The sequence below is a fragment of the Aphelocoma coerulescens genome, chromosome 8 (genome assembly GCF_041296385.1).
Source record: "Aphelocoma coerulescens isolate FSJ_1873_10779 chromosome 8, UR_Acoe_1.0, whole genome shotgun sequence".
Taxonomy (NCBI): Eukaryota; Metazoa; Chordata; class Aves; order Passeriformes; family Corvidae; genus Aphelocoma; species Aphelocoma coerulescens.
In genome coordinates, this window is record NC_091022.1 from 9,733,015 (window position 1) to 9,757,338 (window position 24,324).

At 38.4% G+C, this 24,324-nt stretch overlaps 1 long non-coding RNA gene across 2 annotated transcripts; it reads left to right on the forward strand.

Annotated features, from left to right (window-relative positions):
- Positions 1-326: 326 nt before the first annotated feature.
- On the forward strand, positions 327-14,906 carry LOC138114260 (uncharacterized). 2 transcript variants are annotated; one of them, XR_011152551.1, is made up of 4 exons: positions 327-543; positions 1,587-1,651; positions 4,570-4,709; positions 12,001-14,906. It is a non-coding gene; the product is annotated as an uncharacterized lncRNA (long non-coding RNA). The 2 variants fall into 2 exon arrangements; XR_011152552.1 differs by lacking the exon at positions 12,001-14,906 and adding an exon at positions 7,600-7,670.
- The last annotated feature ends 9,418 nt before the right edge of the window (positions 14,907-24,324 follow it).

Below are 24,324 nucleotides of genomic sequence, written 5' to 3' on the forward strand. Positions count from 1 at the left end.
ACTTTTAAGGGAAATAATATAGAGGCTGTTAGTAATTTAGATAAGCCAATCAATCAAAAGGGAAATAACCAGCTTAGAGGGAAAACATGCTAGATGCTTCAGATTTAAGTGAATAAACACTTTAAAAACTGATGAAATAAGGAAACCCACGAACGTCCCAAATTAAACCAGATACTCTTGTTCTGAAAGGGCTCCAGAGCAGCAGCAATCAGTGCTCAGAGCAATCACAGGAGCTCTGCTCTGCTCTGATCATTCTGGGATAGAAACCTGCTGAGCTAAAACCAGCTTCAGGTGAACAATGTATTTCTAAGCCAAGGCACCAAACATCTTCTGGGCAATTTGAACAAGTGAAATCTGATTGTCTTCACAGAGTCTGTGTGCCAAATAAATGACTGATGTCAGCCACTGCACCACCAGCCTTCCTTCACAAGCCTTGCCTTATCGTCAATTCTGCTTTTTCTTCAGCTGGGTTGCTATGGCACTGCTGCAGGACAAAACAACAAATTTAGAAAATGTAATTATGAGCTACTACTGGGACCTGAGGTATTGATGGTTTAGTTTTATGGATATTGAAACTAGAAGATAACACCTTGTTTCTATATTTGCTGTGAAGCTCTGATTTATTTTTCTTTTTCTATAGGCTAACTAATGTCTTTAATTGGGACTAATATGAACTTTCACAGAGTTCACATCATACTCTTTTATTTCATTTGGAAATTCCTGGTTATTAAAAAAAAAGTCCCTCTATTCCTCATAATTTAATCTGAAATTGGGAGAGAAATTGAAAAACACCTTAAAAACATTATTTGATTCTGTTCTCAGTTAGAATTGTGGCAGATGAGGAGTCTCTTATGATAGAAATAATTCTAAATAATTTTTGCTATGAAAGAGAGGACAATGAATTAAAAGTTCCATTTTAGTTCATAGTCCAGTGCAAATGTTTCATCTCTATTAGTACTAGTAGTTAGTATTGAGATATGGGGGTTTTTTAAAGAATCCAGAATTTAAAGTCTTTTTATTATTTTGTTGTAGTAATTAGCAAAATGAAACATCAGTTTAGAGATAAACCTTTTGTTTGTTTTGTTTGGTTTTTTTGTTTGTTTGTTTTGATGGGCCTTCTTTTTAGCAGAACACCATGACTGTGAAATCAGGACTCCATGTACTTCTCTCCCAGCATTGTTTCATTTTGTATGAAAATATATAGAGATAAATAAAGGGACAATGCAAAGACCTTAAACTAGAGGATTTAAAAGCCTCTATTTCTGTTTTCCCAGAGTCCTGAAGGACATTATATTCTCATTAACTCTTTGTTCATAGTTTTTCTCAAGACTTTGAAGCTCCATTTCTTTGTTAGACTCGTTGGCTGTATTTATTTGCAGGAGGGATGATGAATGACACCTTGTTGCTCTGTGGTCAGCACTGCCACCAAAAGGCATTTTCAAGGGAGGGATGCCACACATTCGAAATTCTTGTTCCTTCTGGATTCTTTCATGATGTACCCCCAAGAACCCCCAATCACTGACATATGATATATTCCAGTCATGATGTTTTGGCAGGTCTAACATCAAATTTTCTGTTGATTTCAGGATGAGCAGGACAAGGCTATGGTGCAATTCCCAGCTATAGAGAGAGAAATGAAGAGAAGATGGAGGTAAGAGAAGACACAGATATTATAGCTCACACCTACAGGGGATTCTATTTATATTTTTTTTCCTTAAGGTTCACAGAAACACAATTAGATTCATTTGATGGATTAAATATACTGTAGGCATTCTGAACAGCCTTTTAAAATTTATTTATCCTTACTTTCTATTAAAGATCCTGCATGCATGTGCTTTTCTGTGTGTATGTTTTAGAGTTAGGATTGACAAAAACCAAACCTTGTCCCTGACTTCTTCTTAAATGATGTTCATTAGGGACATACATCTTAAGAAAAGGCTTACTTCAACATCTTAAACTCAATTAAAGTTTAAATATTTAGAAATGGCATTTGGTTCTTCTCCAAATATTTACTTGTCTTCCCAAATTTTCATTCTTGCATGTTCTACAAAAGTACATTTTTATTGGGTTTTTTTTAATAACTTTTTTCTCTTGGCTTTGATAATACACAGTGCAAATAAAGAAATTTCTGCTGACATTATCTACGTTAGAAAACTGTGAATTTTCTCAAAACATATTGCACTCTCCCTTATGTCTAACACGCTCCATATGTTGATGTTCTCAGATAGGGCTGACTGGGGAAAAAAATGCTTCCATTTCTGGAGAAAGCCTGGGGTTTGGAGAAAAAGTAATTTGTCCAATAACTCCTTCTCTGTTTCAATGGCCAGGTCTAGAAGAGGGATGTGGGGTGAGTTAGATCTGCTGAGTTATTTCAGAGAGCCAGTGCTCTCCTGTCTGTACTGGTTGTTAGTGTTTGATTTTTCTCCTGGCAGGTGAGATGGGCACATTCAGATTCCACCTGTGCCTGCTTAAGACCCAGCCTAATGCTGTATCACCAGGCTTATCTGGGCAAAGCCTGCTTTTCTCTCACTCATTTTCAGGTAGAAAAGATAAAGTTATATTTTCTCCCATGAGTATGTTTCTATAAAAAAAACCCCAGAGCTTTTTTTTGTTCGCTGTTGGTTAGATCACCATTCATCTTTTGGCCAAATCACTACGGAAAGGGACTGGCTACCTACAGAGTTGTTTTCTGCCCATGCTAATACTTTGCAAAAAGGGGGAATGGTGGATGGATCTGCTCATGATTTGTCCAATGTTTAAAGAACTTGCTCCTGTCATGACCATTTTTGCTTTGCATTTCTGGGATTTACTATAAATACTGCACAAATATAAAAAACACTTCTGTACTTTGGCTTTGCACCTGCCTTTTGTAAAATTCTGGTTTATGAATCTGCTCATTCCCTAATGAGTTGTGTTACAAGTGGAAAGGCCATTTGATGGGAACACTATAAAACATTGTGTCCGTTCTTGCAAAGTCACTATATCCATAAAAACACTGCAATTCTGCTTTTCTAACAACAGCACTTGAGAAATATCCTGATTCCTTGTGTGAGGGTGTACACTGCGGTAACATTATGTTCTTTTTTTATTTTAATATGTCTGTTGATTGAACAGTGCTCTGGAATTTCACCTGAAGGCTTTGCATCTCTCTAACAACAACACTCAAGTTACAAGATAGAGGATGCTAAGCTTGGGAAAGAAAGAGGTTGGACAGGCATCTTATTTTTGAATGTCAAAAGTTAATGTACTTAACACTGGGTAAATGGGTTTTGTGCCTTTGTTTGTGTGCTTTAGTACGTAGCAAGTAATCGCACCTGGCAAATAGAAAAAGTGCACTTTCAGGTCTTAGATGTACAACCTACAGTAAATATTTATCATACAGAACATTTAAAGTTTTGTGTACTGGTAACCATGATTTGTAATACTTTTTGTTCTCTCCGTAAAAAAAACCCCAAACCATCAACTTGCGAATTATAGTTGGTTTGTTTTTTATTGCAGTATGAGCTGAAAAAGATCTCGTTTTCTCTGGAAACTGAGAGCAGCTGCATATCATTGCACAAGGGAATTGTTTTCACATACCAGTCTCTTAGTTATGATATATAATACACCATTTTACCTAAATCCAGGAGTTGCTAATACTTCTTACACAGCAAGAACTGAGCTCATCTGTCATGTGGTTTATAGCCACATCTGTGAATCACTGGACCACAGCTGTAGCTTGCAAGATCACTTTTCAGTGATTAACAGGTCTTACAGCAAGCTTTTTCATTGCATTTCACAAAATCTGTGGGCTGCTCGAGAAATTATTGCACGTGGAGGCAGTACATATATTTGTGCATTACAGAAAGCGTGAAGAGTATCAGCTACCAAATGTTTGCTTTATTTCAGCATTCTGAAAATGAACCTCACTCCTTCATCAGTGTACCATGTCAAGGAATCCTATTACATTAAGTTTGATAAATAAACAGCATTAAAGATTGCACTGGCTGTGTAACAGGCTTGTTTGACAGTGAAAGATTTTTAAATGCCTACTTCACACAGAAAAAAATGAATACAAGCCCATTTTATATGCCAAATGACAAACTATAAGGATTAATAGACCTATTTAAATGAATAATTGTCCTCTGTCCTATACCAGCTTATGTAGTACAACAGCTGTATAGGCAGCAGCTGGCAAACCCCTTCTAGAGATGTAAAAGATGAGAATTGGTAAAGATAAAAAATAATGGTTGAGCCAGGCCAAATCAAGATTAAGCCTCCACTGCATTCCCAATGACCTCAGTGGAGTTCAGAGAACTTAATTGGCGTCTCAAGGTTTCATTCACCCTCCCCCTAACTTTATTTCCAAGTCTTCCATGAATCACTCTACTGAAAAATACCATGTTTTAAAGATCTAAGTTAATCCCAGTGAAACAAATATATAGAAAATTTTCTTTGTTCTATATAAGATCAGTGATCTGATCCTAATTTTACTTAATAAAGTGGGAATTAATGAGGCCAGCATAGTTGTATCAGAGTTGGAGTTGGTGATACACCCTTTCATTTTTACTGTTCTCTCCACTTCTCCAGCAATGTGATAGGAATTGCTGCACGAGAAACTGTCCCAAGGCAGGAGGGGCCATCAGTGAGCAGTGACACAACAAACAGATCTGGGTTTGACCAGGTTTGGTCAGAGATAACTGAGCACAGCCAATTGTGAGCAGCCGTTGGTGAGTCATTCTCTTCAGTTTTGTCCTGTAGGTCTCTCAGTCACAACATGAGTTCTCCTTAATGTATTTTATAGCATGGCCTTTAAAATAGAAGGTTTTTGTGTGTGTGTGACTAGAGTGGTTTTTACCAGAGACTTCACTGATATTTGCTAGCACTTGAAGATTATCATAGAGAAATATTAGTAGACAACGGTTCTAACTCTCCCTCAATCATTGCAAAATTGCCACTATTTCACTGCATATATTGTGAGCTAATTGACTGTTTTAATAATTAATTGCTTTCTACATTATTTGAGTTAGAGGGAAAGAGAGAGAATGAGTTAATAACCTTATGAGAGTCTCCTTGCAATCCACACCAAAGTCAAGCTATTACACAACAACAGAAACAGGTAGAGAATCTGAGTATCTGAAAAGTGGAAAAGGAACCAGTAAATGCTTTGAAGTGTATGGCTATTTTTGGCTCATTAATGAAATCCGTGTTTCCTTAGGGCTTAATTCAAAATCCAGTGCAATTAATGTAAGGATTTCCAGGTTTAGGTGAAGTCACAATCATACAGTTGTGCTAAGCAACCCCAAAAAATCTGTTTTCTTCTTGGCTTCACTTGTATAAAGTAAAACTCTCATAAGCACATTTAGTATCTTTAAAAATGCTTTCAAATGCAACTTCCTGAGAAGGGCTGTAAAACCTAAAGCAAAGAGAGAAAGAGTAACAATAAATGGCCAGTGAGCCTGTGATGCCCTCACAGAATATCTTTCCTATCACTGAAAAGCACCTTTTCATTCTTTGAGGCCTTTTGGCAACAACAACAAAGACAACTGGAAAATAATCTTCAGATAACATGTCCCTGAGGCAATACAGAGAGCAGGCTGCAGAAAGAAATGAAATAGCTTTCTTAAAATGTTTTGTTTCAAAAACATACTTATTACTCTGTGCTGTGTGGAGCAGACACGGGAACTGCAAACAGCACAGGCTCTTTCATCCATCTCCGTGCTATTGCCCTTTCAGCTTTGCAAGGATTGATGAGACAGTGATATCACAGCCCATCCAAGCCTTTCCTGTGCATTTGTTACCCTGCTGAAAACACACACTTTTATTCAGAGACAAAGCTGAACTTCCTCCTGTTTGCTTTACACAGCCCAAGATTCTCACCTGTTCTTTTTGTCTAGTTTTGTTATTTCAGTTTAGCAGGTTTTAGTGTGGCATAGGTTTTCTTAACCTTACAAAGTGCACCCACATTCATGCTGGGTATTTGTCCTTCCTGAAAAAAAGAAAAAGCAGAAAACCAAAACAGTTCCTAAAGGATTTCCTGACTGAATGAGTGGAAGACTGCGTGAACAGTTATGTTGTGGGGTCACAACAGGCAGAATACAAAGGATACCCTAATAAAGATTTATGTGAGCTTCTCTTTCTCAGTGTTACCTGCTCTGCTTGAGTTATATCAGAGTGGGGGAAAGAATGCCCCAGTTTTACATTAGGTTGTGCTGTGCACTTTAGTTCAACCTGAGTTATAGTGGTTTTCAGTGCTTGTAAGAGACAGGGATTCTTTTTTCCTAGAGCCTTGCCATTTCATTTCAGGTGCCATTCTCTTTTCTGAGGCACATCTAAAATATTACTGGGAGATTTTGTATTTATTGTTTTGCAGAGAAAATTCTGTTGAGTTTTAATGTGCTATGAGTTTTAGTGTAATATGCAACTTTTCCTTAATGTGGGCTCTCAAGATAAAGAAGGTTCTTCTGATCTGGTGAACTTGGTCAAATTACATCACTGTTGGCAGCATTAACTCCCTGGTCCCTTCAGGTTGTTTGCACATTTAACAGTGATTGTATCTTAGTTCATGATTCTAATTAAGAAGATCTGAGATAATGAATTTAAAAAAGGGAAAATGCCATACTTATGTAATTTGACAGATGCAGACAAATAATTCTGTTTCATAAGAGTATAAACTTATTGCTTATATCAGTTTTCAGAGTTAGAATTACTCCTAGATATTAGCTGATAATGGTCAATGGGTGTCCTGATCTGTCATGAACCTGTAGTAGCTATATATCATTTTTGTATGGAGACAGAGTTGATGGAAAAAAATATCAATTTCCATTCAGTCAGGTCTGGAGAGGAAGAAAAAGTCACTAAACTTCTCATACCCTATAGTTTTCCTGTTATTTTGATGATTGTGGACTCATAAAAGACAGATGGCAAATTCACTGTCTTTTTTCAAGGAGTGAGGTGTTATTTGATGTGAATTGGAGTTGAAAAATAAAACAAAGTCATGCAAGAAAGTAACAAAGTCAAGCTTAACAGAATGTGCATTAGATGACTTGTATTTATGGGTATTGGAATGCTTAAAGTGTGATTGAAACAGTAAAGGCATGTGGTTTGTGATTTTTGTCTTCTTATTAAAGCAAAATGCAAATTTTTCAATTAATGGGAAGAAAATGCAGGAAGGAGCTGGTAGTTTAGTCTACAAATTGAAAGCTTTCAAGGTTGTGTCCAGGTATTCAAATCAATGCTTACAACAGACACAGCAATGCAGCCTAGCAAAAATCAATAAAATGAATAGATCACGTTACTGAAAGTTATGTGAATGCCAATTAAGTAAATAAATGAGCACGATGAGATGTTGTAGTGAGAGATCTTGAAAGGAAATAAAAATGACTGGGATGGGAGAATGTGTGTTACAGGAAAAAGGCAAGAATTCAGTCACAAAAACAATGTCACACTGATTAATAATCATGGTGCACTGGGATAAAGAACATAGAAGAAAGGACTACAAATCTGCAGCCAAATCCTGGTCCAAAAGACTGGTCCAAAAGATAACTTCAGAAGTTAATTTATGCAGGTGATTTATACTTGAATTTTTAAATGACATCAAGTATTAAACATTATTTACAGGACGACTGTGACTTAGGTTGTCATTGCGGAGAATGATAAGCAGAAAAAATATTAATCCAGGAAGAAGGACATGTCAGTGAGGCAAAAATACATACAATGGTAAAGCACAAGAGGTTCAGTCTAAAATATGGTCCTCTGATGTTTCTGAGGGAAGTGGAAAAGGAATGCTTCAAACTTGAATACGCCTGCCTTTGTTCCCTGCTAGATTTCACTCAGTTATCTAGAGATAACATCTGTTTTGACTGCAGCTTAACAGAGCTATTCTGGGTTGTGCGTCATCTGAACACTTGTCAGGTGGAGACTGCCCGTGCCTGCCCCTCCTTGCCTATATTAGAAGTTCTGAATTTTTCTGAGCATCATAATCCTTCTCTTAGTTTTTATGTTTCTACCCTCTGAATGAAGTTCCACAGATTTGTAAAGTGAGGTGTGCATGACTGAGAACTTCACGTTTTCCTAATCCTTTTTTCTCTTTTTTTCTTTCTTTTTTTTTTTTTTTTTTTTTTCTTCTGGCATCTTTATTCCCTCTCTGTTTTGTGGAGCCTTCATTCCTTGTGTGTTTGATCCAGATCTGTCAATCTAAGTAAATGTAATTCTGATCAGTTACATTTTTCCCTTTTCTGTGGGGATGCCTTGTTACCCACTTTCTTTCAGTGGTGAGCAGTGGATTAGGAGAGGTTTTCCAGACAAAGTTCCATCAGGTCTCACTACTTTTAACTGAAGAAACCTTCCTAATGAGCAAGCACCAGAAAATGTGCCATGTGAAACAGCCCTCTCCATTCACTTTGGAGATATTCACTTCTCCATTTGAGCAAAATCCTGACATTCAAATGCAAAACATAAAAGAGAACCTGGAAATTTTGAGTACCTGCACCACTTACAAAACAGTATTTGGGAAATGTAGCTTTGCAATTTCTTGTTAATTTTCTCTCTAAGGTCTTTTGCTGCTTGCTCAGTGTACTATTTTTAGTTTACCTCTTGACCTTCTCTCTAGTTCAGTTTGTCTAATGTAAATATAGATTATCAAAAATACTTTGGTTTTGCTACTGTATATAAGTCATATCTCTTTTACTCTTCCGACTTATATGAATTTTATTCAAATGTTGTAAAAAGACTGAAATATTCTTGACTTTGAAACCATATCAAAAAGACCTTTTGCAGAGTCACAATTTTATATATAATATCTTATCTTTACATGGTAAAAAAAAGTGTCTTAAATATTTTTCTTTCCATCTATCTAGCATCCCTTAACTATTAGGCTCAGAGTTTCTGACAGAATTCTAGGAGAATGTTCATTTCTGAGCATACATTTGGAGCAATGGAAAGTAACATGTTCTTATGTTGTACAGGAAATCTGTCTCTCAGCAAGGCTGGAGAGACCTGGATAGTTCCATCTGAGTGATCCAAAAGTAGCATTGAAAAGCTATTTTAGCTCTCCAGAAAGATGAAAGAGCTTTTTACTTGCTTGCTACTATTATAATTTCAGTGACAAGTGATTAAAGCAGCAGTGGACTGAGAGCCTCCCACAGTGTTTAACAGCATATCTGAACCATATGTAATACTTACTTCTGTCCCCATCTCAATAAAGGTGTCCATGCTAAAAATTGGAATTTTGGAGGTTATATTTGTGTGTGCAACTTGATGTGCACAAAGAACACAGCAATTAGCTGTGCAGAAATTGATAACAGAGATCCCTTTATTCACAGCTGTTGGAATGCCAGTTAGTTAGGACAGATAAACAAAGATAATGATGAACTGTCAGCTGAAGTGTTCAGGAGGGCAGGTAGTGTGACAGAAGATGACAAGGAAGGCAGGAAATGAGCTAAAGCACAAGGGGAAAAAAAGACTTATAAAAAAACCTCTCAGTGTACTGACACCAGCTGACTTTGAAGTACATTTTGAAGAGGAGAGTTGCACAAGGAATATATGGAACAAAGCCCACACAAGTTATAAAAGCATTAAAATGCTTCCTTAGAAGTATCTGAAAAAAAATTCTGCCCCATTTTTAGAGGCTTAGCAGCCTCTTTGTTTTTCCTCTGAAGTATTGTATACCATCTGCTATTGTTTGTCCTTTTGTTTATAAGACCTACTGATAAATCAGACCTTATAAACAGTTTTATTCTTAAATAAAGACTTTAAAATAGAAGTCAAAATTCTCATCTGCATTCTGTGAAACAAAACAGATTTTCTCAGTTGGTAGGATAAAAAAAGATATGGTGTTTTAGTGTTATCTTAAAGTGTGTGGTTTTGGGTTCCAGCACTGAATTTAATGATTAATCCAGAAGCTCCTTCTTTTGATACACAGGGTCTTTGGAATGTGTTTATGTGGTTTTGTTTTCTTACAAATCATTCCAAAGATATCAATCCCTGTAAGAGAAAAAAGCTAGGTTTATCAGTATTATAAGTTTTCACCTTTGGGGGAAAAAAAAAGCAGCTTCTATTAGTTACCATCTATTATTTTTCTGTCTTTGGAATAATTTTCTTTCTTTGTCCTACCTTGGAATTGTCCAGAGAATAAAAATTCCAAGTTTCTCTCAGCTTTAACTCTTCCTTTTATCTGTTTCACTTGGGGAATAGCAGATTCATCTAAAGCCTCTATTAAAGCACATTGTTTTGGGGGTGTGACTTTGCTGCTTTCTTCTTGTAATAGTTTTGCCTTTTCTTGGGAGCATCCCACTGTGGGCACTGTCAAACCAGGATTTTCACAAATACTACATTATATGATTTAAGGGAGGGTAAAAGGGAAAAAAAAACAAAAACAAACCAAACCACTGATACTTCTATTTCTTTGAGGTATCACAGTTTTATATAGGAATAAGAATTTAAGCTGGAGTGTAATCCATTCCCTATGTGCTAGATTTAAGAGTTTTATTTGCTATATGTCCATTAAAACTCATTTATGTCTGAAATTTTGCTGAATAATTTGATATAACATTGTAAAAATCATATAAGACCCCAATGGATATCATGCAGATTTATTTGTTAATGTGACATATAATTGCTCATTTAATTTCCATCCATCCCATTTAATTTTAAGAATGGAACATCAATTATTTCTTTTTATAGAAAGTTTTTAGCAAGCTATTAAAACACACTGAAAAGGGAAACATTTATGTTATTCACACAGAATTGGAAGACACGAGGTGAGGATGGAAACACTTGCAAATCTTAAAAGGTTTTGAAGTGCAGGTCAAATTGACACAGCACATGATGCTTGTGTTTAACAGTACTTTTGTGCTGGGCAAATATTGGGTGTTTCAACAGTCAGGCTTACCTGTGAAGCTCCCTGCTTTTAATGGGGAATTGGGTAATTCGAGTGCCTGCAGCTCAAGTACCCCTGGCTCAGTAGACTTCTGGAAAAAAGTTCCTTTGATGGCAATGAAAAGTGGACAAGCATTTTGGAGACAAGGGTGATAAGTCCCCTCTTGCCTCGTGACAGTAAATCTACACAGAAACAGCCCAAGCCCCAGTGCTGTGAGTACATGACACTTTGGATACATCCCCTGGTTGCACAAAATTAGTACTATAATTTAAAAAGCTCCTTTACAGTATATTTAAAAGGTATACAGTATTTTGTTACTTCTTGTTACCAAATAGATTTTTTTCATTGCCTTTCTCATATCCAAATGAAACAACAGCTCTGAAGAAGAGATACAGGTTGTAGGTGCTGTTTTAGGTGCTCAACCACAGTGTCACTGCTCAGAGTTCACAATTATTGCCAATACTATCAGTGAAATCCATTTTCCATTGAAGACAAACACAAAGCTCCAGTGGGTTCAAAAAAGATTTCACTGCATAATTAGGAATATTGAAACTAACTACAACCAATTTTTCCTGAGTAAATATGTGTCCTATTAAATTAGGGGCACTTCCACAACAGATGCTTTTTGTAGATTTCAGGTATGTTATGACAGCAATTCATAATTATCCATCCTGTCTTTGAGCCAAAAAATCATGCTGATGAGATTCACTTAAATATAATGAAGACTTTGGAAAGAAAAGCAAAACTCCCAACTACTTAGCGAATATCAGTTACAATTTTCCAAACTGTTGCCATAGCATGGTAATAACTATTTTATGATCTTACTAAATAATAATTAAAATTCCCAGTATCTGTCTAGGATGATTAAAGTCATTATGAGGCTTCCTAGTATGGCAGCATCTCAAATTATCTTTGCAGGTTTCTTCTACCTTTGAGAACCAAACAGAATTTTATTTATAGTCCAATTCCAGAGCTGTTGAAGTTGGATAAGGTTTTCCATGCGTGTGTCCTCGTTTTCATGAAGTTAATAGCATGCTGTTTAACAGAAACTTTTCCAGCTGCCATAGTGAGAGCTTTATCTAAGACGCTCTTTAAAAGAGGCAGACCTTCGTTGCATCTTTCTGTCCGTTGTTTTGTTTCAGGGCAGTCCGAGGTCGGGCAGGTTTGGGGAAGGCCGGGCCCTCCTGCAGTGTCACCGAGCGGCTGTGGGCACAGCTGGGGCTGCTCAGGCTCGTCAGTGCCCGCTCAGCGCCGCACACACCTGTGAGGGGCCGGGGGCTTCCACACCCTGCGGAATCCCTGCGCCCTTGTGGCAGGGATTAACTCTGATCCAGCGGAGCATCCCTTACAGCAGCCCGGCTGTAGGGCTGTAAATCTGGGAGCTGGAAGGTGTGAAGGCGCACGGAGGTGCCCTCCCGGCGCTCTGCTCCCTCCCTCCCGCTGCCCTGCCTGGGTCCGGGCCCGGCGGAACCCGGGAGCCCCGCGGGCTCCTCCTCGTCCTCCTCCTCGTCCTCCTCCTCGTCCTCCTCCTCGTCCTCCTCCTCCTGCACCCGCCGGCCCGAGGGGCGTCACCTGCGCACCCCGCGGAGCCTCAGGTGGCCGCCAGCGTTGGCGCTGCTCCTGGGGGTAAGGACGGTGTAAATTCCCCTTGAGTTTCTGGGTACCCTGGAGCTTTTCTGTAAGTTTTGCAAGCTTTGCGAGCGTGGCGCACCTGGAGGGGTTCAGGCCCTCAGGGGTACGCAGCAGGTGAGGGGATCCTGGCGGCCCTCACGGCTGAGGGACTTCGGTGCTGCCCTCACCTGTGCCGCAGTTACAAAAAGAAAGCCAAATTCCCAAATTTTGCACGTAATTCTTGAAATAGCGTGAGTTTAATTTTCTCCCTTTGAAAATAAGGATAGGCAAGTGGAAATCCGGGAATGGATGGTGCCTCATGAGTATTTTCTTGGCGTGGGAAACTGAGGGTGCGGGAACTCCCCATGAGGTGGCCGGGGGGCGAGGGGCGTCCTTCTAGGAACTTGATTGTGTTTATTCTTGGGAAACTAGATGCTTTTTTTGGTCAATGTGCTCCTGTGTGAATTTTCTTTGTGTTATCTGGTGACTCTTTTCAAACTTATTTCTTTCACATTGCAAATTTTTGGTTTATTTGTTCCTTTCTGTTCTGCAAGGCAGACTTTGTCAGCAAAAGAGTGGTTGTAATTTAGTTTCTTTAAGTCAAATGCTCTTCTTTTTCTTTTCTTTATTTTTTCTTTTTTTGTTTTTTAATCTTCTCTTTATCCAGTTATGTTGAGGATTGGATTTGTGTTGCTACTTGTTTTGAGAGACAAAGTAAAATAGCGTTGTATCACCAAAATGCTTCTTTCCCCCCCACAAAATGGCTCATGGAGGTGTTGGGACCTTGAGGCTGGAATTTCCAGCCGGAATTGGAGTGATAAAGCCACTGACTCCTACACAGCTTCTGCTGCTTTCACCTGGATGCTGTCTAAGCTGAGAGAAATAGTGTGACTGTGTAAATCAATCTTGTTGCTACTGGACATTTTAGAAAAAAACGTCATTTCCTATTTTTTATTTCAGCTCTATAATTTTTTAAAACTGGGTATCAAATTTCTGTTGATGTAAGTGGTGTGTTCATGTGCCTTACTTTGTGTTCTGTACCTTGCTAAATGCCAAAATTTCAAACGTGTCTCAAGTTTTCAGAAGATGTGTATTTGCATTTATATGTAAAATGGATTGAGACAGAGGAAGGATCATCAGCTCAAGCTGAGTCTCCCAGACTTGAGCTTCGACATTTGTTACCATTGATATTTGTCATATTTGGTATACTAATGACTCCAACATTTTTCCAGAGGTCATTATTTTCTTTTTTGGGGGAATCCTCCACCCCACCACACCCAGGTACATGCAATATTGAGATATAAACATATAAGCATGGCTGCATTTTAAATATGATGGGGGGGGAAAGAATTTTCTAGTTCATTAAAAAGTATATTTAACTTGCACGAAGTAGGGAAATTCAAGGTCATGAGAAAGAATTTTTTTAATGATTCACAATGAAGCTTAAAGGATGCCTCTGATCAGAAGCATTTGATCTTCACTTTCTGTTTTGAAGATCCAATTGCAAAAGAATCATTGATACTGTGAATGGAATTTGGCTCCTGTGAAGGTTCCACTTGCTCACTCAATGCAAGTAAAGCAGAAAGTAAATTTGTTGAATGATTTTGTGCTTTGGTTTCTTTGGTGTATGTTATTTAAAATACTTTAAACTGTGAGACTGTGAGTTGTATTTATTTACCAGGAATTATCTGTGCTTTTCCAGTACAAAAAAGATACATGCACATGTGGAAATTAAGGCATTTAAGACTAATTGTACCAGGGCTAAATGATAGCCAAATCTATAAATTATATCAATGATTAATTCTCACTTGGGAGATCAGTAATGACTTCTGCCGAATTACACTGACTGTTTTGTCAAACCAAAGTAACATTTTCACTATCTGTACCTGCTTTTTGTTAAACCTTGTGTTTCTGTAGCTGAAAAACTATGATAAATATTTGTGCTTGGAGTTGGTAGGGAAAAAGCTTTTAATGTCATTTCATTCAGAGAATCACAAGACAGATGAGGAAATAGGATGACTGCCTACATGTATCTCTCTTTCACCTCAAATTTCCTTTAGGCCTTTTTTGTTGCTTGGCTTTTCCCTCTGAATAATTGTTTTCTCCATCTGCTCCAGTGTGTTCATTCAGGGGCTGCACAGTATTTTCTTAAAGAACATAGATCAGTTCCTTTAAACTTTCTTAACTTAAAACAAGCAACACTGATAAATACAAGAACTTTGATTTATTTTTTTCCAAGAAGCAATCAGAGACAGAAGTTATTTTGCTTTCCTGTCTCAGGAAAAATACAGGCTTTAATCTCACTTGCATTATTATTCTTTTGTTGCAGTCATTAGTGTACAAAATGATATTAATGAAACTGTTACTTTTATGCCTAGCTGCAACATTAGTCTAAATCACAATTCAGCTTTGCTGCTGCCTGTCATTTCTTTATTTTTTTTTTCCTGTTGAGCAGGTAAGAATAAATTGTGATTTTCAGTATGTGTCTATATTGGAGTATTCATGATCTGGACTATTCCTGCTTATGTCTGCATAAATATTGACTGCAGTGTCAGGCTTTCATTAGTTTTTTTCTATTTTATAGTGCTTAATTTCTAAGTAAAAATGGTTGTTTATTTTTTGAAGACTTTAAGAAATTGAATGCCTGATTAAAGTTACTACCACATGTGATTTCCTTTTTATAGCACAAGTGCACTATTGAGAAATACACTATATTTATGTGGACTTTCTTTCCTGATCTGCAGAAGAGTTAAAAATTCTTAAATACACAGGAATTTTTTTACAGTCAGCTCAGCTGAAGTCTTAATATTTGCGTTGAGTTCATACTGGCAGACGGAAAATGATAATTGCCTTTACTGCCTTTTTTAAAGCCTTATGTTTTTTCACTGATGCTCATTTAACTGATTGTAAATCCAGCTTCTGTGTGCAGGCCTAGTCAGAATTCCAGGATAATTCTGTAGGTGAACCTTTCCAAGGAATCTTGTCTGTTGTGTCGCCAGCTGAGACATCTGTGAGTGCTGTTTGTAAGAACTGCTTGTAGGAATTCAGGCTCCTGTCTGCCAGAGAGAAGTTAAGTTAAACTGCTTTCTGCCTGTCACAATCTGTCTGACCAATGGGTTATGGTGAAATGTTTAAGGGCTGCTGTAGTTCCACCCCAGCTGGCAACTGAGCCCCACACAGCCCCTCATTCTTGCACCACTCCCAGCAACACGCTAAACCCCATGGGATGGGGGAGAGAATTGGAAAAGCCAGACAAGTTGGGGATAAAGAACAGAAGTTTTAATAGAAAAAAATAAAAGCTGTGCATGAGAGCAAAGCAAAATGAGGAATTCACTCCCCCTTTCCCATGGGCAGGTGGATGTTCAGCCATCCCCAGGGAAGCAGGGCTCCACCACTCACAACAGTGACCTGGGAAGACAAATGACATCACTCTGAACATCCCTGCTCCTTCTTTCCCAGCTTTCCATGCTGGGTATGATGCTATGTGATGTGGAATATCCCTTGGGTCAGTTGGGTCACCTGTCCCAGCTGTGTTCCCTCCCAGTTTGTTGTGCACCCCCAGCTTCTCACTGGTGGGGTGGCGTGAGAAGCAGGAAAGGCCTTGACTGTGTGTAAGGGCTGCAGTAATGGAAGCACCCCTGTGTGCAATCCCATCCTACAAATGGGGAGTTCTAGAGGAAATCCATCAGTGTGCATTATCACTGTTCAACCTATACATTAGAACACCTACGTCTAATGATATTTTCATTGGCATAAAGTTCCTGTTGTCTGAACAAATTAAGGTTCTTTTTAAACTTTTTCATCCCCTGAGGGCTCTTAGTATTTGTAATCAGCAGCCACACCATATTTGTGATTCTGTTTAATTATGTGCAATTAATTGGGTCATAGCTCTGCCTGTTGGAAATAATGTTTATAAAGAAAACCTAGTATATCTTTAGTAAGTTGCAGGATTTTTACTGTGCTCAATTTCTGTTTCTGGCAGAACTGGGAGTACTTACTAGTTAAGAGTTGATGGATTTTTCATTGATGTTCTGCTGCTTAATTTCAAAAGACGGGATGCATTTTTATCAACTTCAATTTGCCAAAGCGAACATATGCACACTTTAATTGAAATAAAGCAATAATACTGTTATGTGCTACTAAAAATATGGCTGCTCTGCACTTATGGAAAAAATATCAGGCCAAAGATGTGCATAGTGAAGGATGCACAAAAACAACTCCTTGAAAACACACCAACCAAACAAAAATCCCTTCCAAAAGACCCCCCAAAACAAAACAAACCCCCATGAACACACTCATCCAGCTACTGTGGTGGTGCAGCTATCAGTATGCTCATAGGGAACTTTCAGATGTTCGTGTTGCAGGATTTAAACATGATAAATGCACATAAACTTGTGGAGGCCAGTGGGCCTGCAGTATTAGGGACTAAGAGTGTCCATTGGTGGGACAGTCCCTAGTACCAAAGGTCCTCCCCAAGTTAGGGAGACAAAGACACTTCCCCCCAGGACACTTTGTTTTGCCATGTAAATGTACCCCAGCTCTGCTTCCCCGGTTGGCCTATTGGCCTCCCTGCTGCTTTATACCTGATATGCCCCTGCCCTGGAAAGGTCTCTCTCCCCTGTTCCCCCATTGGCCCTTGGCCCTTGCCACTCCCTCAGAGATTCGCCATTGGCTCCCGTTCCCTAGTCCTGCCTGTGTGCCGCCCTCATGCCCTCAGATCATTGGTTCCTGATGCTCGCCCCGCTCCTGTACTTAAACCTGGACCCTCCCATGCTCGTCGTCTTCGTCCCTGGACGCTTTCGTGTGTGTGGCTGCACTAAACTCGTCCTGTGGAACCCTACAACGACTCTTTGTCGTTGTCCTGTCGAAGTGCTGTCCGGTGCGTGTGTGTTTGTGCATGAGTGTAATGGCCAAGCAGCTTCCCATTGGAGACGCTTTTGGAAGACACAGCACCTTACCATCAGCCCCGCCACGACACGACATCAACTGGCTTTGAACACAGCTGATACCAGTGTCCTTTCCATATTCTACCATCCAGAAATAAGCAAGAATCACCAGTTCATATAAGCACTAATAAATGTTGAGAACCTATTTTAGTATATTTTTTTTCAGTATGGAGGCATTTTGGTAGAATTTAGGAAGTTAAATCTATCTTTGTTGGATACCTGGGAAACAAAGTGGAGACTGCTTGCTCATGGGGGTTGGAACATCAAGGTAAGATTAAAGGTTTCTGTCATAACGTTTGATGTTAGATATTAGCACTTGATAGTTTCCTGTCATGTTTCTCCCTTTGGTTTACAAGAATTGGGCCCATGAATTTAATGTTATACTGACACAGGAAAAAAACCCCAAACCTGTTTTTATTGTTATGTTAAAGGTTTTATTTCGATGTTGTAGTAAAGGAGTTAAAGCTCTGCCCGAAAGCTCACATGCTGCCCATCAAGGTTTATCAGTTCAATCTGATATCTGAACAGATCTAGTGAGCTCTTACCTAAAACTGTTGTTAATCTTAGTTTATACAAGAAAACATTGATTCTTCCTGTAGAACTGGAATAAGCAGAGTAGGAAGACAGTATTTCTATCCCTGTTATCTGTATTTCTATGGTTTTATTTAAAAATTTTTAATGATTCTGATTCTCTTACAATTTGAGTTTGTCATCTTTCAAAGTAATTCTGGAATTTTCTTTTTTTCTTACTATAGAAACATAATTTTAAAAGTATGCAGCAATGCTAGAAAAGTCAAAGGTGACTGTTACTTTTATGCAATTGAAGAATGAAAATTCATGATGTCAGCTATAAAATGTTGAGAAATAAAATGAAACTTACCTGTCTTTTTGAAACAGATTGTTAATACTTGTGCAGTTATTAGAGTAAGGCCTCATAACCATCATCTTGAGTGAGTCAGAGTTTAAATTTTTAAGGAGCTGAGAAATTGCAGCGGCCCACTGAACTGCAGTGTAGTGTACTCAGTTTGTATGAGCAATCACTGCTGTGAATGAATCTCAGATTTGGAGTGGTGCATGCAGCTGGAATGTGGCTCAGGTTAAGGGATGCTCCCCAGGGGAACGTCATCTCTAAGAAACTTGAAAGGGCTTCTGGACAGTCTCTGCTCTTGCTAAGACCAGTGCCAAGGCATGGTGCAGAGCCTGGCTACGTTAAATGCTGACTATAAAGATGGAATGTGTATTTAGCCCTAGTTTACAGCCCAGAGTGAAAAACTGCATGTGATTGTAGTCACAGCTGGAGTACTCAGGGCAGTGTCCTGGAGTGTCAGTTGTCACTTAGTGATTATTTTGTGCACACATCATTGTTTGGGTTTTTCCCAATCGAACACTTAAACAAGAAATTGTCAGGTTTAGAAGTTTAACTTGCTATGATGGGTGGTTATAAAAACTGGCATAAGCCTCTGACAGCTCCTCCCAGGTGCAGGTTGGGGGGCAGACCTCTCTGTCATATTTTTGCTGCAAGAGCCCCCACGACATTCAGACTCTGGGATGGGCTGTTTGGACAGCTGCTCCCTCTGTTTCATAGCGGTCTCAGAACAGTGGACCAGATGGATTTAGTGTCTGTAAAAGAGACCTTGGGAGCCTGTGACAATGAAAGTTTGTAGTGATACAGGCAAAACCTTATGAGGGCAAATGTTCATCACTTACTCACTAAAAGGATCTGGTGTGTAGCAGGGATCTTTTTTTGGTATGTACTCAATTAGTATCTTGCAGACAGTTTGATGCCTGGGTGTTGTAGTCATAGATGTCAGCCAAATAATGTAAAAAGGTGGTGTTGTGCTATTAAATAATAACTCTTTTTGAGGGCAATTTTATATGTGTGTCCATATAGGCAGCCTTTCAATCGTGTTTGGTATTGAAAATAGTTTCATTTGTATTTCTTGTTTAAGACTGATGTTTTCTCTACCTAAGCTTGGAATTTTTGTGTATGTGTGGTATCTGTTGCATATCATATCTGTAAAGGTAGTAGATATGAACTTAGTGAGAGCTCTGAATTGCTATACCATAATACATGCATCATGTAAGTATTATTTTATTCCATGTGCAGGTAGGAGCTCTACTGAGTAGTTCTTGCCTGTGTTTAGGTGCCCTGGATCATCTGTGGCAGGATTACTCCTGAGCAGAAGCCCTGAGCTCTGAGTCTGCTCTTGTGAGCAAACAAAACTTCACATAATGATGACTGAATCAGGACTGATAATAGGAGCTGCTTCTTAGTGAGAGAAGTAAAACAGGGTAATTTAAACCTAATTAGGATATGGTTATTTTTACTCTCATAGCTCTGTGACATTTGTAGACCGTAGGAGTGGGGGAGTTAGGCAGGATTGTACATTAAATTCATGTTTTACATGTACTTACAGGAGTAATGATACCGAAATTATATGTTGGTGTCTTGCAGTTTCACTGGTAGGATGTTTGACACTGAATTATTATAGAATGATACATAATGTTGCAAGTGAAGCAGAATGGCTTAGTTAACGTGTTCGCACTCTTACTGTTACTCTTCCAAGAAAATGAAGTTAATTCATTAGTGATAACAGTGCAAGACAACCTATCAGCCTGTTGAGGTAAGTCGTGGCTGCAGTTGTGTTCCAGAGTATTGTCAAAGTGAAGTGGCATCTGAAGAATATCAGCATTTTAATGGAAAAATTGATTATTGGTCAAGAGCAAAGCAGGGAGAGAAAATAGTGAGCTTTAGACTTCATGCCAGGAATGTGGAATATACAAATTAGAAATGCTACTCAGATGGAAATTGGGTAGGTATTCTAAATGTGTGTGTGCTCCTGCGTAAAGCCAAATCATTTAAGATTCTAAACCTTCTTCCTGATCTGGTTGTTGAAATCTCAGTGCTCACAGAAGCCCTTGGAGGTGAAAACTGAAAGTCTTGCCCATTGCTGGAAGCAGGAGTATTGTTTATATGCTGGTTAAAGTACGTGGTAAGATCAGTGCCAGGAATGTATAATTGCCTCTTTCACCCCTTTGGTTCTAAACCATTCTTGTGCCTCTCTTGGTGACTGGAAGCAGGCTGTTGCTGATAAATGGGTCTTTCTGTGTTAGTTTGCTCTAATTTTGAATCTTGAAAAAGTCAAATTCATAAGCAATTTTGTCTTAGATTACAGTAGTTAGGAGGAGTTGCACTGATTTGCTCACCCAGGTTGCACCACTGTCTTGCTGATTCAAAAGCTTTTAGGAAAGATAATTGCAGGTGTGAAACTGATGCCTGAAATGGCCACCTACAAACAGAGACTAGACAAGAATAAGGGAATAAAGGTAGGTCTTTATTTGAAGGGCCTTCAAAGGTACCCCCTGGGGAGCCAGAGGCTGTTGCCAAGATGGACCCCAAGATGGACCACGGGTCACGAGTTCTTCACACTTTTAGAGGTTTGGTTCATTTGCATATCAGGGTTAATTCTCCAATTAAAGCTTCAGTTAATGATGTAATTTCCCCAAGCTTGTCCTGCCTTTAGAGGCTTTTGGGTTTTACTTTTTGGGCCTAGGACAGTCTGAGTGTCCCTGGAGAGCAGGCCCAGAGAGGCTTTGTTATGTCTACCCAGCACGAGAGAGCAGAAGTGAACAGGCAACAAGAAACTTCAGAGTTACACACCAGGCAGTACAGGATTTGAAAAGTATGAAAGTTAAAACCCAAGGCATCAAAACAACGGCTGTAAGTGTAGGTCTTGTGTTTTGTAGCAGTGGGACAGATTTTTATTAATTTCTTAGTGTGTAGTTTCTTCAAATGATCAAACAAATTAAAGCCTTAGCAGACCCAGATCTAGAGTGAGCTCAGATCTAGTGGATTGTGCAACTAAACATAGACAAATATTGCTGAAATGAACGGTTTAGCTTAACGTTTACCCCGCTATGAAAGCTGAATGCAAGTTGACCTTCAGGTTAAATAATTTCATAGGCAATATGATGGTGTATATATACATTGCTTATCTAGTGTGAGCACTGCTGGGGTAATTTGAAGGGCAGCTTTAGTTTTTATTGCTTCAAATAAGACTAATAGAAGTAGGACTCAAATTTATGTTATAAAGTATTCATAAGTTATTACATTAAATTATCTGCTTATGACATCTTTTGAGTGTGGATTTAAGTAATTCAAGATGAGATTTTACCATTCTATTGATTTTTTTTTTTCCTCTTTTTTTTTTTTTTAGTTTTGGAGCTTTTTTGTCCTTAACAGTCCCCCCCTTGTTGTATGTTGTGGGGCGGGTTTTCAGCTAGGAAAGTAACCTCTGTATTTTGAGAGAGATATCCATGGAGACTGATAATTAGATGATAGGATTCTGTGGAGAGTGACGTTGTGAGCTGATAACTTTTCATGCACTAAACAGTCCTGCAGCTGTCTGTCAATCATAAACTTAGACATTGCTCTAAGTATGGAGGATGCAGGTTGATGGAATTGTCCCCCATTGCTGATCTGGAAATTGGAGGCTTAGGGAATTTTATTACTGATCTAGACAACTGAGACCTTTTCTTATTGGGGGAAATAGAGTATAGATTTCATGGCTCAATGCTTGTAATGGCTGGAGATTTCAATCCCTCCTTGGGATAGAGGAAATAGAATTTAAGTATGAAATCCTAACTGATTTGAATCAATGACTCCATTAAGGCTACCGACTGACAGTGATCAAGGTGGCATTCAATAAATGTAGCACAGTGAAATCCATGTGCATGTAGAGCTCCCAAACAATTCATTTTTCATTCCTTGCAAACACCATTAGGTTTTCCTTGCAAAGAATACTTGTGTTAGATGGAGTTTAAAAGTGATACTATTTATGTTAGCAGTTAAGTGATGGCTGTCACATTGACCTGTAGCTTCCAGAAGAATATAATGAGAGAACATAGCCTAAAGGTGCTTTGGTTGTGTCTGCTATGGAAAACCTCAGTTTAAACTTGGAAATGAAACTGCAACCAGCACAAGAGGGAGCACTTTCAGTTTTGTTATTGTACCCTGAGCACTGTGGATGCTTCTGTATAACCATAAAAGAGTTATTAAAGATGACAGAAATTAACACTCTCCCACAGAGATCCCAGCAAAACACCAATCACCGCCGTTTCCCGAGTCTATGAATTATTAGATGTTCATTAAGAAAGCCACTGGGCAGTGTAATTGTGTGGGAAACGGACTGCTTATGTTTTGGAATTGAAATGTTTTACACACATCTGAGTTGGACCCCTTGTAATATTAATGGCATGGGCATATGCAGCTAATTTTTTTCATACTAGCAAAAAACCTTTACACCCCCTGTGTGCTGAAACTCAGAGTTTTGGAAACTATTGGTGTATTTGGAAGTGTTTGACACTTTGAAATAATTTTTTAATAGAAGGAATTTGAAACATTTAAATAGGAATAAGCAGAGATATTTCTATTATATGAGAATCATTTATATAATGGGCATACTGGATTTTTCCTTTTTTTTAATTTCCAAGCAGAATCTTATTAAATCCATCCTTTCCTCCACTGTTTTGAATAGTGTATCAAATCTGATCCATGTCCTAGTGATGTCATGTAGGATTTTGCTATTATCTTTAACAGGAAAAGACCTTTCAGGAAAGGCATCAGGTGAACTGAACTGTAGAAACAATAGTGACACAGTTAGAAATGACATTTTTAGGTTACAATAAAAGATTTGCTCCATTCAGCAGATGTAAGTCAAAAAAGAAACTGTAAACACACATGGGAGGTTCTTCTAAGTTTTGAAAAAAATCTTTGATCTTGTGGATAAATTCCACAGAGGTGGGGAATTTACAAGGGAAGGATTTCAGTTCTGTTCCTCCTGAGGAAAACAAAGTTTTGATGGAGAAACTGTTTTGTTGTAGGGGCTTTTTGTTTGTTTATTTATTTTCATTTTTACAGGTTTTACTAAAGAAGTAGATTTTATTGAAGGGGGTATCTCTCTGGAGAAGGAATTGATGATGTCTTGTGTAGCATATGAGTGCTGCACTGTTGTTTGACAAAATGTGACCTAATATACAAAGTACTTGATTGGGATTAGGTGAGCTCACATGAGACTTTGAAAATGAGATTTGTCTCCCAGACTTGTTGGCTTTCAACAGCAACATGGCCCCATTTTTGTTTCTCTGTGGTGTGTCATTGTAGGATTTTACTTGTAAGTGAAAATGGAAACTCTTCTGTTTAAAAGCTGTGGTCCCAGATCTCCTCAAAACCAGCTTGTGATCTCTTTTTTATTTAATCTTCTTAAAATATGTATTTGTGAGTAACACTGTTGAATGGATATATGCAGTGGCTTAATATTTGCAGGATAGCATAGAAGATGTGACTGTGAAATATTTTCACCATAAGCTGTGGTTTGATAAGAAAAAACGATGAAATAAAACCTCATCAAGCCTCGTGGCATTGGCAGAAATAAGAGTAGCCACGATTTAGAAAGGAACACATCCTTCTGCACTGAGACCAAAACTTCTCATAAAGGTACTATGAGATTAGAATACAAATGGCCAGGAAATAGTCTTAATTTTGGAATAGTGGCTACTACAATTTACATTAATATATCTGGGAGTGTCATCCCCATGGGGATCTTTCAATAGGATAACATTAAATCCTACAATCTCTGAAAAGCCAGTCTCCTTTGGGTAAGAATGCCTACTCTGAATGGTAATGCAATAGAGATGATGTGAATAGGAAATGGATTTGTTTAGTGGCACATGAGTTTTTTATTAATAACAAAAAATAAAGCCTGGGTTCTTTTGATGTTAGTTATGGGTAGGGTAGTGGTGGATCTCTAATCAGAAGAAAAGGCTGTATTTATAGTGAAAAGCATAGGGTATTATAATCAGAAAGATTTATTGTATTAACAAGTGTAACAGAATCAGATTATGAAGGGT